This window comes from Cavia porcellus, unplaced genomic scaffold, assembly GCF_034190915.1.
Source record: "Cavia porcellus strain 051 isolate PalLab524CR breed Dunkin Hartley unplaced genomic scaffold, mCavPor4.1 scaffold_3, whole genome shotgun sequence".
NCBI lineage: Eukaryota > Metazoa > Chordata > Mammalia > Rodentia > Caviidae > Cavia > Cavia porcellus.
The window spans coordinates 72,235,522-72,247,738 of NW_026947486.1; the positions used below are offsets into that span (position 1 = coordinate 72,235,522).

At 31.0% G+C, this 12,217-nt stretch overlaps 1 long non-coding RNA gene and 1 pseudogene across 1 annotated transcript in view; one reads left to right on the forward strand and one right to left on the reverse strand.

Moving 5' to 3' along the window:
- The window catches only part of LOC134475358 (uncharacterized), a 487,450-nt gene that overhangs the window by 36,230 nt on the left and 439,003 nt on the right, over positions 1–12,217 (forward strand). The gene's annotated exons all lie outside the window — the stretch shown is intronic.
- Positions 1,768–2,258, reverse strand: LOC100723354 (S-phase kinase-associated protein 1-like; annotated as a pseudogene).

The window sequence follows — 12,217 nt, forward strand, 5'->3', positions numbered from 1 at the left end:
AAAATCCAAGAGGAAGAGATGACAACCATAAATATATATGCACCAAATAACAGTGCACTTAACTATCTAAAGCAAACGTTAAAGGATATGATAAATAAGCACTCACACCACTGTAATTGGGATCTCAGTACTCCACACTGACAAATAGATCAGCTAAACAAAAAATTTAACAAGGAAATATCAAAGTTGAGTGAAATCTTAAAATAAATGGACTTAGTAGATATCTCCAGAGTGTACCATCGCACAAAAACGCAATACACATTTTTATCAGCTGTACGTGGGCCTCACCAAATTAAACCACATATTAATTAGCTCATAGAAAAAGCTTACGCAATTGCACAGGGATAGAAATAATCCCACACATATTGTCAGCTCTTACTGCAATAAAATTGGAAGTCAGTGGCAAAAGAAAGCACTGAAACTATGTAAATACATGGAAATTAAATAACACCTTTCTGAATAAGCAATGGATCACAGGTGAAATTAAAGTAGAAATTAGAATGTTTTACAATTAACAGTAATGTCATTACAACATACCAACATGCAATGAAAGCAGTCTATGAGGGAAATTCGGAACAGCGAATAACCACTTCAGAAAAACAGAATAAACTCAAATAAATAACCTAATGATGAATCTCGTTTCTAGACAAAGAAGAGCAAGTTAAACTCAAAGTGCATACAAAGATCAGAACAAAAATTAATGCAATTACAAGTAAGTAAAGAATACAAAGGATCAATCAATTAAAGAGGAAGTTCTTTGAAATAGTAAACAAAATATACCAGCTCTTAGTCAAACATCAAAAACATGAAAGAAAAGACTCAAATTAATGCAAGAAACAATGCAAAGGGCAGAATCAAAATGGATCCTGGACAAATCCAGAAGATCAATCAATACCCACTTTGAAAAGCTGTACTGTAATAAGGTGGAAATTGCAGAAGAAATGCACACACACACACACACACACACATATATATATATATATATATATATATATATATATATCCAAAGATGAATCAAGGCAACATAAATATGCTAAACAATCTGTTATACAAGGAAATTTAAGAAGTTTTTAAATTATGTGTTGTCTTTAATTGAGAAGCTAACAAGCTATCTAGTTACATTTCTCCCCCAAACCACAAACTTGGTAGTTACTGAGTCTCTAGGCAACGTATTCAAATATGAGACAATTAAAAATTAAAAAACAAATAAGTCCTGAGGTCCAACTAAGGGAGCCCTACTGCATAAGGCTAATCTATACCAGTGATACTGCTTGATCCTAGGTGGTTAGAAACATCATGAATAACCTCACCTGAAACAGTTACTTCAAAAGCAACCTTTTTTCCAGTTTCCGATTTCTGAATATAGATAATATTTTGTTAATTTTATTTCAGAAAACTTCCTGCAAGTTGTTTTATTTACAGTGCTCACTTTGAAAAGCTCACTAAAGTGAAATGGATAATAAACTACTCAGAAATTACTTTACAAAAAGACGGAGAGCTCCAAATACTGATTTTCTTCACAGAATCCACAGTTCAGTTTTATTCAGAGTGAAGAAAAACAGCAACTTTTGCTCAGCTAAAAGAAATTCAACAATTGGTTTGGAATCTGTACTCAAACTACACATGCAATGAGGACAATATTATGCTAAAACGACTTATTTGCTGCTGCATTTTTCTATTATTTTCTAATATTAACAATTATAAATAGAGCAGTGCAATGAGTATTTGGACCAATCCTTATAGTGTTACAGGGTCAGGGACAATATTTCACTTCTCTTCACACCACTGGCTCTCCTTGCATCCTTGGGCTTTCTCCTCTTCAGCAGTCATTTTTTAATATTGAAGGTCTTGTGGATCTCCTTAGGAGTTTTCCCCTTGAACATACATATCGGCAACAGTCTTGCATGTAACATCAAGCGAATCTTTGATGTCTAGGTAGTTTGTTGCCAGAAAAAGTTCAAAAAACATTGCTTGGTCAACTTTCAGAAGTTCTTGATCCCAAACAAGGATATTGTCTCTTAGCTTTTCTTTGTTCTTAGCATCTTTAGGAGGAGGAAGTGGGTCATTGTTGCGGTTTGTACACCACTGAATAACCTTTTTAAATATTGCCTCATTAACATATGGTAGATGAACAGAGTCATTATCTCCATCATCCATTCACAAATCTTCCAACATGGTCTTGATTGTTCCAAATTGGCAAATTCAACATCAGCTTCAAATATCTCTCCATCAGAACTCTACAGCTTAATTGAAGACATGGCATTTGTTCTCTAAAGTTCTGCGGGCCAGAAGCAGATGGGAAGAAGATGTTCTCATATGCTGGATGAAGCAGTCTGAAGGAATTATTAAAGAAACTACCAACAAAGACAAATCCAGGTTTTCCTTTTTCTGAAGAAAGCTTGAAAAATAATACAGTACTGAAAAACACAAAAGAGACTACACACTTGAGAATTTTAGTTTGCTTTTTAGGGAGCTAAAATATAACTCTTCCTCCGACATAAAGAAATGGAATTTGACATATATTCAAAAGTGTATATCAACATTTCAATCTCACTATTAAATACACTAAGTGATGCTAATGACATGTTAAATGCTTGCAGCTGATACTTCTCTATAAAGCCAGAATAATATTGATGTCACCAGTAAAATGGCATTAAGTCAAGATACCATTGTATTTGTTCCTATACCTGTTTAAGCCAGTTGAATACGCTGTTATTCTGCAATGTAATTTTAGTGTTATGACAAACAATGGAACATAACTACAACACAAAATTACTATTTCTATGAAATTCTATGAAGTGAACAATGTAGGAATGAATAAAATCAGGGAGTTAAAGATACAGAAAAGATTAATAAAGAAACTTATGAGATATTGTATGCTAACCTGTTCAAAACTGATATAAAATAATTGAATTTCTGGGGAAGTATAAATTATCAAACATAACTAAAAAATTTTCATTGTGATAATATTTGAGGAACTTATTCATTACTTAAAATCTCCCCTTAGGGACAACAGCAAGCCTAGTTAGTTTTGTAACCATACAAAAGGTAATTTTGAGGACAGAAGAAGTAAAAATTCACATCATTTTATCAAAGATACAACCACAATGCCTAATCAGAGAAGGACAATATATGCAAAAAAATTGTAGGTCAAAATTAATTTTTTTACAAAAGTAAAATACTTTAAAACTATTTTCTTGTTTTCAGCAATATTCAGAAAAAGAACTCATTATAATACAAATAAGTTTATTTCATACATGTAAGGTTTATTATAGAAATTCTAAGCAAATAATCTTTAAAGTTTTATATAAGAATTCTTGATGTATGAATTTAATATATTAGAAAATTTGCTAGAATAATTCACTGCTTTAGCATACTATTTCAGTAGAATAATAACATGTGATAAAATTTAACATAAATAGGTTTTATATGTAATTAATAAATAACAATAGTGTAATATGTTATTATATAATATTATATAATTGCATAATATATACTAATGTATAAAGCTACATACACACATGCACACACGTGCACACACACACATGCACGTGCGTGCACACACACACACACACACACACACACACACACACACAAGGCCTAGAAGGAAATTTCCTTAATTTAATAAATATTTAGCAATGTAATGTGAACATCATATTTAATGCCAAAATTCCAAAGGCATTCTTTGAAATTAAGAGATAAACTAGATAAACCACTTCTACTGAGTGGTTCATAGGATATCCAAGCCAAAATATAAAATGAGAAAATGAAATGAAAATTATAAGGATTCAAAAGAAACATATGAAGCTGGCAGTTTTCAAAGATTATATATAATGTATACTATATCAGATTAGGTTAAGTACGTGATTTGATATTTGTTAATATTTTATCAGTTTTCTCAGCATAGTAGATGTATATTATATGACACCTTTCTTTTTGGAAATGGTAAGGTAATTTATATAAAAAACTTTCCATTTAAAGGACTAATAATTGTGAGTAAAACATTGTTTAAAATCTTTAAAGGCATCAATAGATGATTGAATATTAATTTGTTAAAAAGTTCCAATATAACATAATACTGGAATGCTAGCCAAAGCCATTTTTTTCCTAAGGACTTTTTCAAAGCAAGTGACTTAAGCTTTTGTTCTTGGCAGTTTCAAGGTGGCAGATGGATTAAAAGTTATTATCCAGAGCCAGGCTAAGGTAAAAAGTTTACTGGGAAACTCTTTCAAAGTTTATCACTTGATTAGACAAAAGTCTTCAACAAATGAACGTATCAAAATCAAAATGTTAAAAAATGAATAAAATTAAAGTGGCACCTTACAGGTACCTAGTGCTTGACAGAGCAAACACAAGTACTCTTTGGAGGGTAATAACTCCATCACAACCAACAAAGAATGTCTATAAATAAAAATACAACATACCAGCACTCATGAGATGCAGAAAAGCAGTGCTCAAAAAAAAAAACCTGTAGCTGTAAATACTTATATTAAAACTGAATACCTCAAATTAATAACCTTTATATAGCAAGGAGTTAGAAAAACTAAACCTAAAACTTGCAGAAGGAAGGAAATAATAAATACTAATTAGAGATTAAAAATGAGAATAGAAAGAACAATAGAATCACAAAAAGTTTTTAAAAAATGATCAACAAGATAACAAATATGTAAGTTGGCCAATAAAAAGAAGATGCAAATATCTAAAAATAGAACGTGAATAAAGTACTAATGACTCTAAAGGAATAGAACAGATTATAACAGTACTGTGAACAAGTGTATGACAACAGCTTAGATTACCTAGATGAAATGGACCATTTCCTAGAAATACACAAACCTTCAATTCTGACTGAAGAAGAGTTAGAAATTCTGAATAAAGCTATAAAAAGTTTTTTTTTAAAACAAACTATAAAAAGATTGAAGCAATAATCAAAATGTCTCAAAAAAGAAAAGCCCAAGAACAGATGGCATCTCCGATGAATTTTAGAAAACATTTAAAGAAGAATTAACACCAACACTCGTTAAACTCTTCCAAAAAAATAGAAGGACCACTTTTAATTTATTCTCTGATACCAGCATTTCTGATACTGAAGCATACATTACTATAATGACTAAAAGGAAGAGATAACCTAAATATTCATTAATGGGTAAATGTGTAAAAAATAGTTTATATTTACACAATGAATGAATAGCAAAAAATTAAAAATTAAAATATTGATAGATGCCACAACCTAGGGGAATCTTAAAAATATTATGTAACTGAAAGAAGCTGCATACAAAACTTCATATACTGTATGATTCCATTTATATGAAATATCAAAACTAATAAATCTATAAATGCTGATGGCAAATTAGTGCTTGCCAGTAGATTAATTACTTAATGGATATGGGATTTAGTTTGATCAAAATATTTAGTAGTTAGATATAATAGTTGCTGTGCAATGCAAAATTACCAAGTATCTATGCATAAAGAGGAAACAAGGTTCATAATGAGGAGAGATTCTAAGCAGTTGAATGGATTTAGAAGTGACACAGATGATAGAATTAGTAGAATTGGATATTAAAAGTTATTATAGTCATATTCCATACAGTAAAATGTGAGAAGCTGCTAAGTAAAGACATGGAAGATGCACAGACATTCACATACATACACACAAATATACCCAAGTCAGACTTCTGTAGAAGAATTGTAAAATGTCTAAGATATATTGCAGGAGGTTAGCACTAGAGGAGAGACTGCAAAAGAAATTACCAACAGCAAAACACACAAAGAAAAATCCCAAAAAGAAAAATAAACAGCTGTTGAAATAATTGTGTGCATGTAATGTTATACATATGTTAACATACAAATAAATGAAATCTTCAAAAGAGAGAAGTATACAAAAAATATTTGAAGTAATAGTGACTAAAGATTTTCCAAATTGAAAGACAATGCAAGATGCTTAATAAAATCCAAGCACAAAAGCATGAAAATTACTCCTTTTTTTTGTCTTTTTGGTACTGGAAATCGAACTCACGACCTCACACTTGCCAGGCGAGCGCTTATGCCACTGAGCTAAATCCCTGGCCCATGAAAATTACTCTTAATATGATTAGAAGCTTTCTAAAATTATCCCATTCACTGACATCTCCTCGTTTTCATGCCTTCATGTAAAATCAACTTCTTGAGTGTGGGCTGGACTTAATGAATTGTATATAGAAAAAGTGATAGGTTGTAACTTTTGAGATTTTATTTAAAAAGACTGATCTTGTTTTTGCTGACATTTTCTTTTGCTCACATGGATTGCAACCAGCTGCGACATTGCCCGCTGCCCATAGAAGCAGCTCACAAGGCTAGAAACTATGCATTGCTGACCAACAGTCAATGAAGAACTGAGTACCTCAGATCAATGACTAGTAAAGATATGAGTCCTCACAAGAATTAATAAATAATTTTAGTCATTTCTGACCTAGTTAAATTACCAAGGTGACTACCATTTGGTAAAAAAACACTAACCACATGCAGTTAATCCACACCCAGATTCCCAACATACAATATGCAATGAGATAGAAACCGTTATTTTGTTAAGATACTCAGTACTTAATGTAGTTTTATGTAGTAAAAAAAAAACCTAATATACAAAAGAATATTGCATTGTAATTGTTTAAACCAGTGGTGAAAAGAAAATCTTTAAAATAGTCAAAAGAAAGAAGCTGTTGACAAAAGGTAACAATCAGAAACAATGTGAACTGAAAAACAGTGGATCAACATTCTTTAAGTACTAAAGGAAAAATGAATCATCCAGTTTTAATCCTATCATGTGAAAATATGTTAAATGTAAATGGTCTAAATATCCCAACTAAAAGGCAAAAATCATTAGATTGTCTAAAAGAGCAATATCCAGTTTACATGTTTCCTATAAGAAACTCATTTTACATACAAAAGCAAACATTTTAAGTTAAAAGAATGGATAATTGATAGATGATTGAAGGATGGCCAGATTACTGGCATAAAACATATTTCAGAAAAGAATGACAGAAATCATTTCATAGTGATAATTGTGTAAATTCATCAATAAGACTTGCGCTTAATTGATTTTACAAGTAATAACTGAGTATGCAAAGAGTAATAGAAGTCAAGGATTAGTAAATCAAATCATGATTATCCTCAAAAATTCAAAATTTCTCAATATTTGATTAGACATATGCACAAAATAATTCTAAGTGTGGGCAACTTATATACTATCAGAATTTTGACCTACTTGGCATTTATAGACTATTCCATCTAACATCAGCAAAAATCACAATATTTTCTTGTGTATAGTAAACATTTACCTACATAGATCACATTTTAGTACATAAAAGTTCTCCATACATTTGAAAAGGGTAGTCATTTAATTATGTAATTTGAGCATGATGAAATTACTTTAGAAATCAGTAGCAAACTGACACTGAGAGGATGCCCAATTGTTTAGAAACATAACAGATATTTAAATGTTTGTAGTTTTTATGAAAAATTAAAATAAATTTAAAAGTACTTTGAATTAGTGAAAATAAAAACAGCTTATGAAAATTTATAGAATGCATCTAAAGCAGAATTAAAAGAAAATTTGTAGTACTTACTGCCTATATTATGAAATAAATGTTGCAAATCAGTGACCTCACTCTCAAAGAGACTAAAAAAGAAGAAAGTGAATTTTTTTTTCTTTCACGCTCACATAGGCATGCTTTATTAACTATAATGTGGTGTATTTTTTTATTTAAGAGGAAAAAGAGAAAAACACAAAACAAACCAAAGAGGTGTAAGGGTACACGTAATACAGAATTACAAAAACAAACAAAACAAAACAAACAAAAAACATAACAGTAAGAAATCACCTGTTAGTAGATTATATATTATCATCTTGAAAATAGTTGCTCAAATCACAGTATCAAAGAATACAAGGTGGACATTCAAACAGGGAGACTGCAAACAGCTGTGTTCAATGATCCAAAAACATTAATATAGTCAGCTATTTAACACCCCTAAACATACTTGCTGTTATATCCATTAGAGCTCTTTTTTTTCCCCTCTCTTTTTTACAACAAAATTTACACATTTTGGATTTTATTACTCCTTAGTTCTTATTACTTTTTTGGGGGGGAGAGAATAAAGTCAAATATGGCAAGACAAAGTTGTCAGTCAAAACCAAGGATAGACATAGCACATGATGTAGAACAGAGTACAAGGTTATCAACAATGGTTATCAACGTTGTCCCTTGTTTCCTTAAAAAGAATTGTCAATCTCATTAGATACCATCTCACTCCTGAAAGAATGGCCAGGATCAAGAAAACCAACAACAACAAATGCTGGAGAGGCTGTGGGGAAAAAGGAACTCTCCTGCACTGCTGGTGGGAGTGTAGACTGGTACAGCCTTTGTGGAGATCTGTCTGGAGATTTCTCAAAAAGTTGGGACTGGAAATCCCATTTATTCCAGCTATTCCACTTCTAGGCATATTCCCAGAAGAACTGAAAGCATCATACCACAGTGATATATGTGCACCTATGTTTATAGCAGCACAATTTGTAATCGCCAGATCTTGGAAACAACCCAAGTGTCCATCAACTGAGGAATGGATAAAAAAGTTGTGGTATTTCTATACAATGGAGTATTATTCCGCTATAAAGAAGGATCACATTGAGATATTTATCAATAAATGGGCACAGCTTGAGACCATACTCATAAGTGAAATAAATCAATCTCGCATGTGTGAATACCGAATAGTTTCCCTAATGTAAGTAATGATTCAAATATATAAAAATAAGTGGTAATCATGATTCCCCATTAGGTGGCCTTGAAGCCTTATAAAGTTTTCACTCATTAATTAGAAAGGCTTTATTCTGGGCTTCTTGATATGAAAATATTTGAAGCTAGAGTATATGAAGTTTTATCCAAACATTTCAAGGAAAAAGACAGACACTATGGTAACTACTATTAAGTTGGATTATATGGTGGTGAAGTACTAGGTTGCTGAAACAGTCATGCTTTGACCTCTATTGTTATATTGCTTTGTCCTGTTTTATCTTAATCTCCCCCTTATTGTTTAAAAAAATTATTTAGTAATTTCTTATGTTTGCCTTAATTAAAGAAAAATTTTTAAAAATTAGGATATATAAATAGTAACTCTTTTTGATTTCCTATTAACTTGTTTTGAAGTCCTGTAGTACTCCCACGATCTTGTTTTGACCGATTAGACTCTGTTCCATATATGATAGTATCAAGTTTGAAGACATAGGCAACTACTTTGAAGGCAATAAGATTCACTAAGTTACCCCCTCTGGTTTGACTATTGTCTTCTTTGGAAGTCCTGTAATGTTTACAATGCCTAAGTTTTATTGGTCTTGTTCTCTACAGTTTTGTCCAACTTTATAATATCTAAAGAAAGTGAAATTTAAAGTAAGCAAGAGAAATAAAATAATTGCTACATAGCATAAAACAATAACCAAGAGAAAATATATACTAAGGAAAATCAATGAAAGCAAAAGATTTTTTAGAAATATAAAAATTTGATATTAGTCAAGTTGTAAGTGAAAACTATGAAGATATAAACCAATGATATTAGATATGAGATAGGAGACAACACTAATATATTTCCAGAGATATTAAAAAGATTATGATAGAATATTAGAAGACTTTATGTTAGTATATTCTACAACTTAGATAAACTGAACAGATTCTTTGAAAGAAGAAAAATACCCAAGTTCACTCAAGAAGGAAGAGACGAAAGGACTAACCCTATACTTAATAAAGAAATAAAGATAAAAACATTCTAGAAAATTACAGGGTCAACTGGTTTCCCAGATAAATTCTACCAAACATTTCTTAATCTATTCCACAAGCCACCATTACCTACTCAAAACAAAGATGTCACAAGAAAACTGCATCACATCTATATAGATACAAAAACTAAAAAAAAATCTTAATGGATTATCTCCAACATATACAAAGAAGATAATACATAACTATAAAACAAACACAAGACTGGTTTAAATGTGTGTCTACTAATATAATTCACCACAGTAATGGATGAAAGAAGAAAAATAATATTACCACCACAAAAGCACATACACAAGGCATTTGATGAAATCCAAAATTCATTCCTGATAAAAATTCACATTAAAGCAAGAACAGAAGGAAATTTTCTTTATTCTTTCTTTCTTTCTTTTTTTTTTTTTTTTTTTTTTTTTGGTCTTTTTCCTTTTTATCGGTACTGGGAATCGAACTCAGGACTACCTGCTTGCAAGGCAGGCGCTTATGCCACTGAGCTAAATCCCCAGCCCCAGAAGGAAATTTTCTTAACCTAGTAAAATGAGTTGATCAAAATGAAAATTAACATTATATTTAAAGGTAAAGACACAATACTTTTGCCTTGAGATCATGAGCAATGTAAAGATGTCATCTTCCACCACTTTTATTCAACAGAAATAGTAGCATCAAAAATACTAACTGATCTCCAACACCCATTCAATGAAAATGAAAAGGCAGTTCTATGGAAAATTAAAGATGTAGACATATACATCCTTACTCCAGAAGATAGGCTCAGTATTATGAAGATATCACCATGCACTAAGCTAAAATAAAAATGGATCAAAGATTTAAATATTAAAACAAAAATAATAAATATACTGGGAGAGAAAATAGGTAGAAATCTAGAAGACATAGATGTAGGCAGAGACTTCATGAACAAAACACAGATCACATGGGAAATGCTACAAAGAATCAATAACTTGCATCTCACCTTATTACAAAGCTTTTTCACAATGAAAGAAGTCACCAATAGAGTGAAAAGACAACCCACAGAGTGTAAAAAAATTTCAACGAGTTTTCCCTCAGACAAAACAATTTTATTTAGAACATATAACAAATCCCAAAGTCAGATGCCTCACCCAAATTCAAACCCAATGCAAAAATGGGCAAATGTGATGAGTGCATACTTTTCAAATGAAGAAATACAAACAGTAAGTAAATGTATGAAAACATGTTCATCACCATTGGTCATTTGAGAAATGCAAGTGAAAACAACACTGAAATTCCATCTTATTCTGAGAATGGCTATCTTCAGGAAATTAACTGATATCAAGTGACGGAATAGCTGTGGTAAATAAGGAACCCATCTCCTCTATTGACAGAAGTGTAGACTGGTGCAACCATTGTGGAAATCAGTATGTAGATTTCTCAAAAAATTCGAACTATAAGTGCTATTTTACCCAGATGCCCCCTTTCTTGCTATCTTTACAGAAGAATTAAAAACATCATACCACACTGATATATATGCATCATGTTTATAGCAGCACAATTTGTAATAGCTAAATCTTGGAAACAACCCAAATGCCCAACAACTGAGGAATGGATAAAAGATATGCAGTCTTTTTATACAATAGATTACTAAACATTCATAAAGAAGGATTACCTAGAGGTTTTATAGGTAAATGGATTCAACTTGAGACTATACTCTTAAGTGAAATTAATCAGACTCATGTGTGTAAACATTGTGTTGGCACCCTAGGGTGAGAAGCTGAAAGAGTAAATAAAATCCAAAATGTACAATAGATATTGTGAAATGTGAAGAAATTTTTCAGAAGGAAAGAGGAATTAGAGAGGGGAAAAGAGGAAAGGAAGGAAGGGAAAAGAAAAAGTAATACAAGATAGTTATATTACTACTTTCTTTTAGTTCATTGAAAAGAAAGGTTTTTACTAATATAGTTTGGAGAATTTTTTATGTTCACATCTTGTACTTGAGTAACTACTTTGAATGTAACAATACACAATTTGCTAACTATTGTTATTCTATTATTCTGTTATGAAATTTTATTTTGTTTCCAGAAAATAAAACAGATATCAATTACCCCCGTGTTTATCAATTGATTCAACAAAATTCTAATCAAAATAACAATATGCTTCCTTTATAAACCAAAAGCTAATTATTTTTTAAAGTTAATTTTATTGTTACATTTTAGATATGCATAGTGATCAGATTATTCATAGGGAATTTGTACCCATACATGATATATTTTGATGCCTCTATTTTTCTCAATCACTTCTCCTCCTGGAGGGCATAAAAATTAAATTTTTGAATTTACATGGAAATGTAAAAGATATAGTTTAATCAAAAAAAATTTCAAAACAAAGTTGGGACACTTGTGGTAACTAACTTTCAAGTTTTATTATAATGCTGCTCTGAGTGAATATTCTATTGGCAC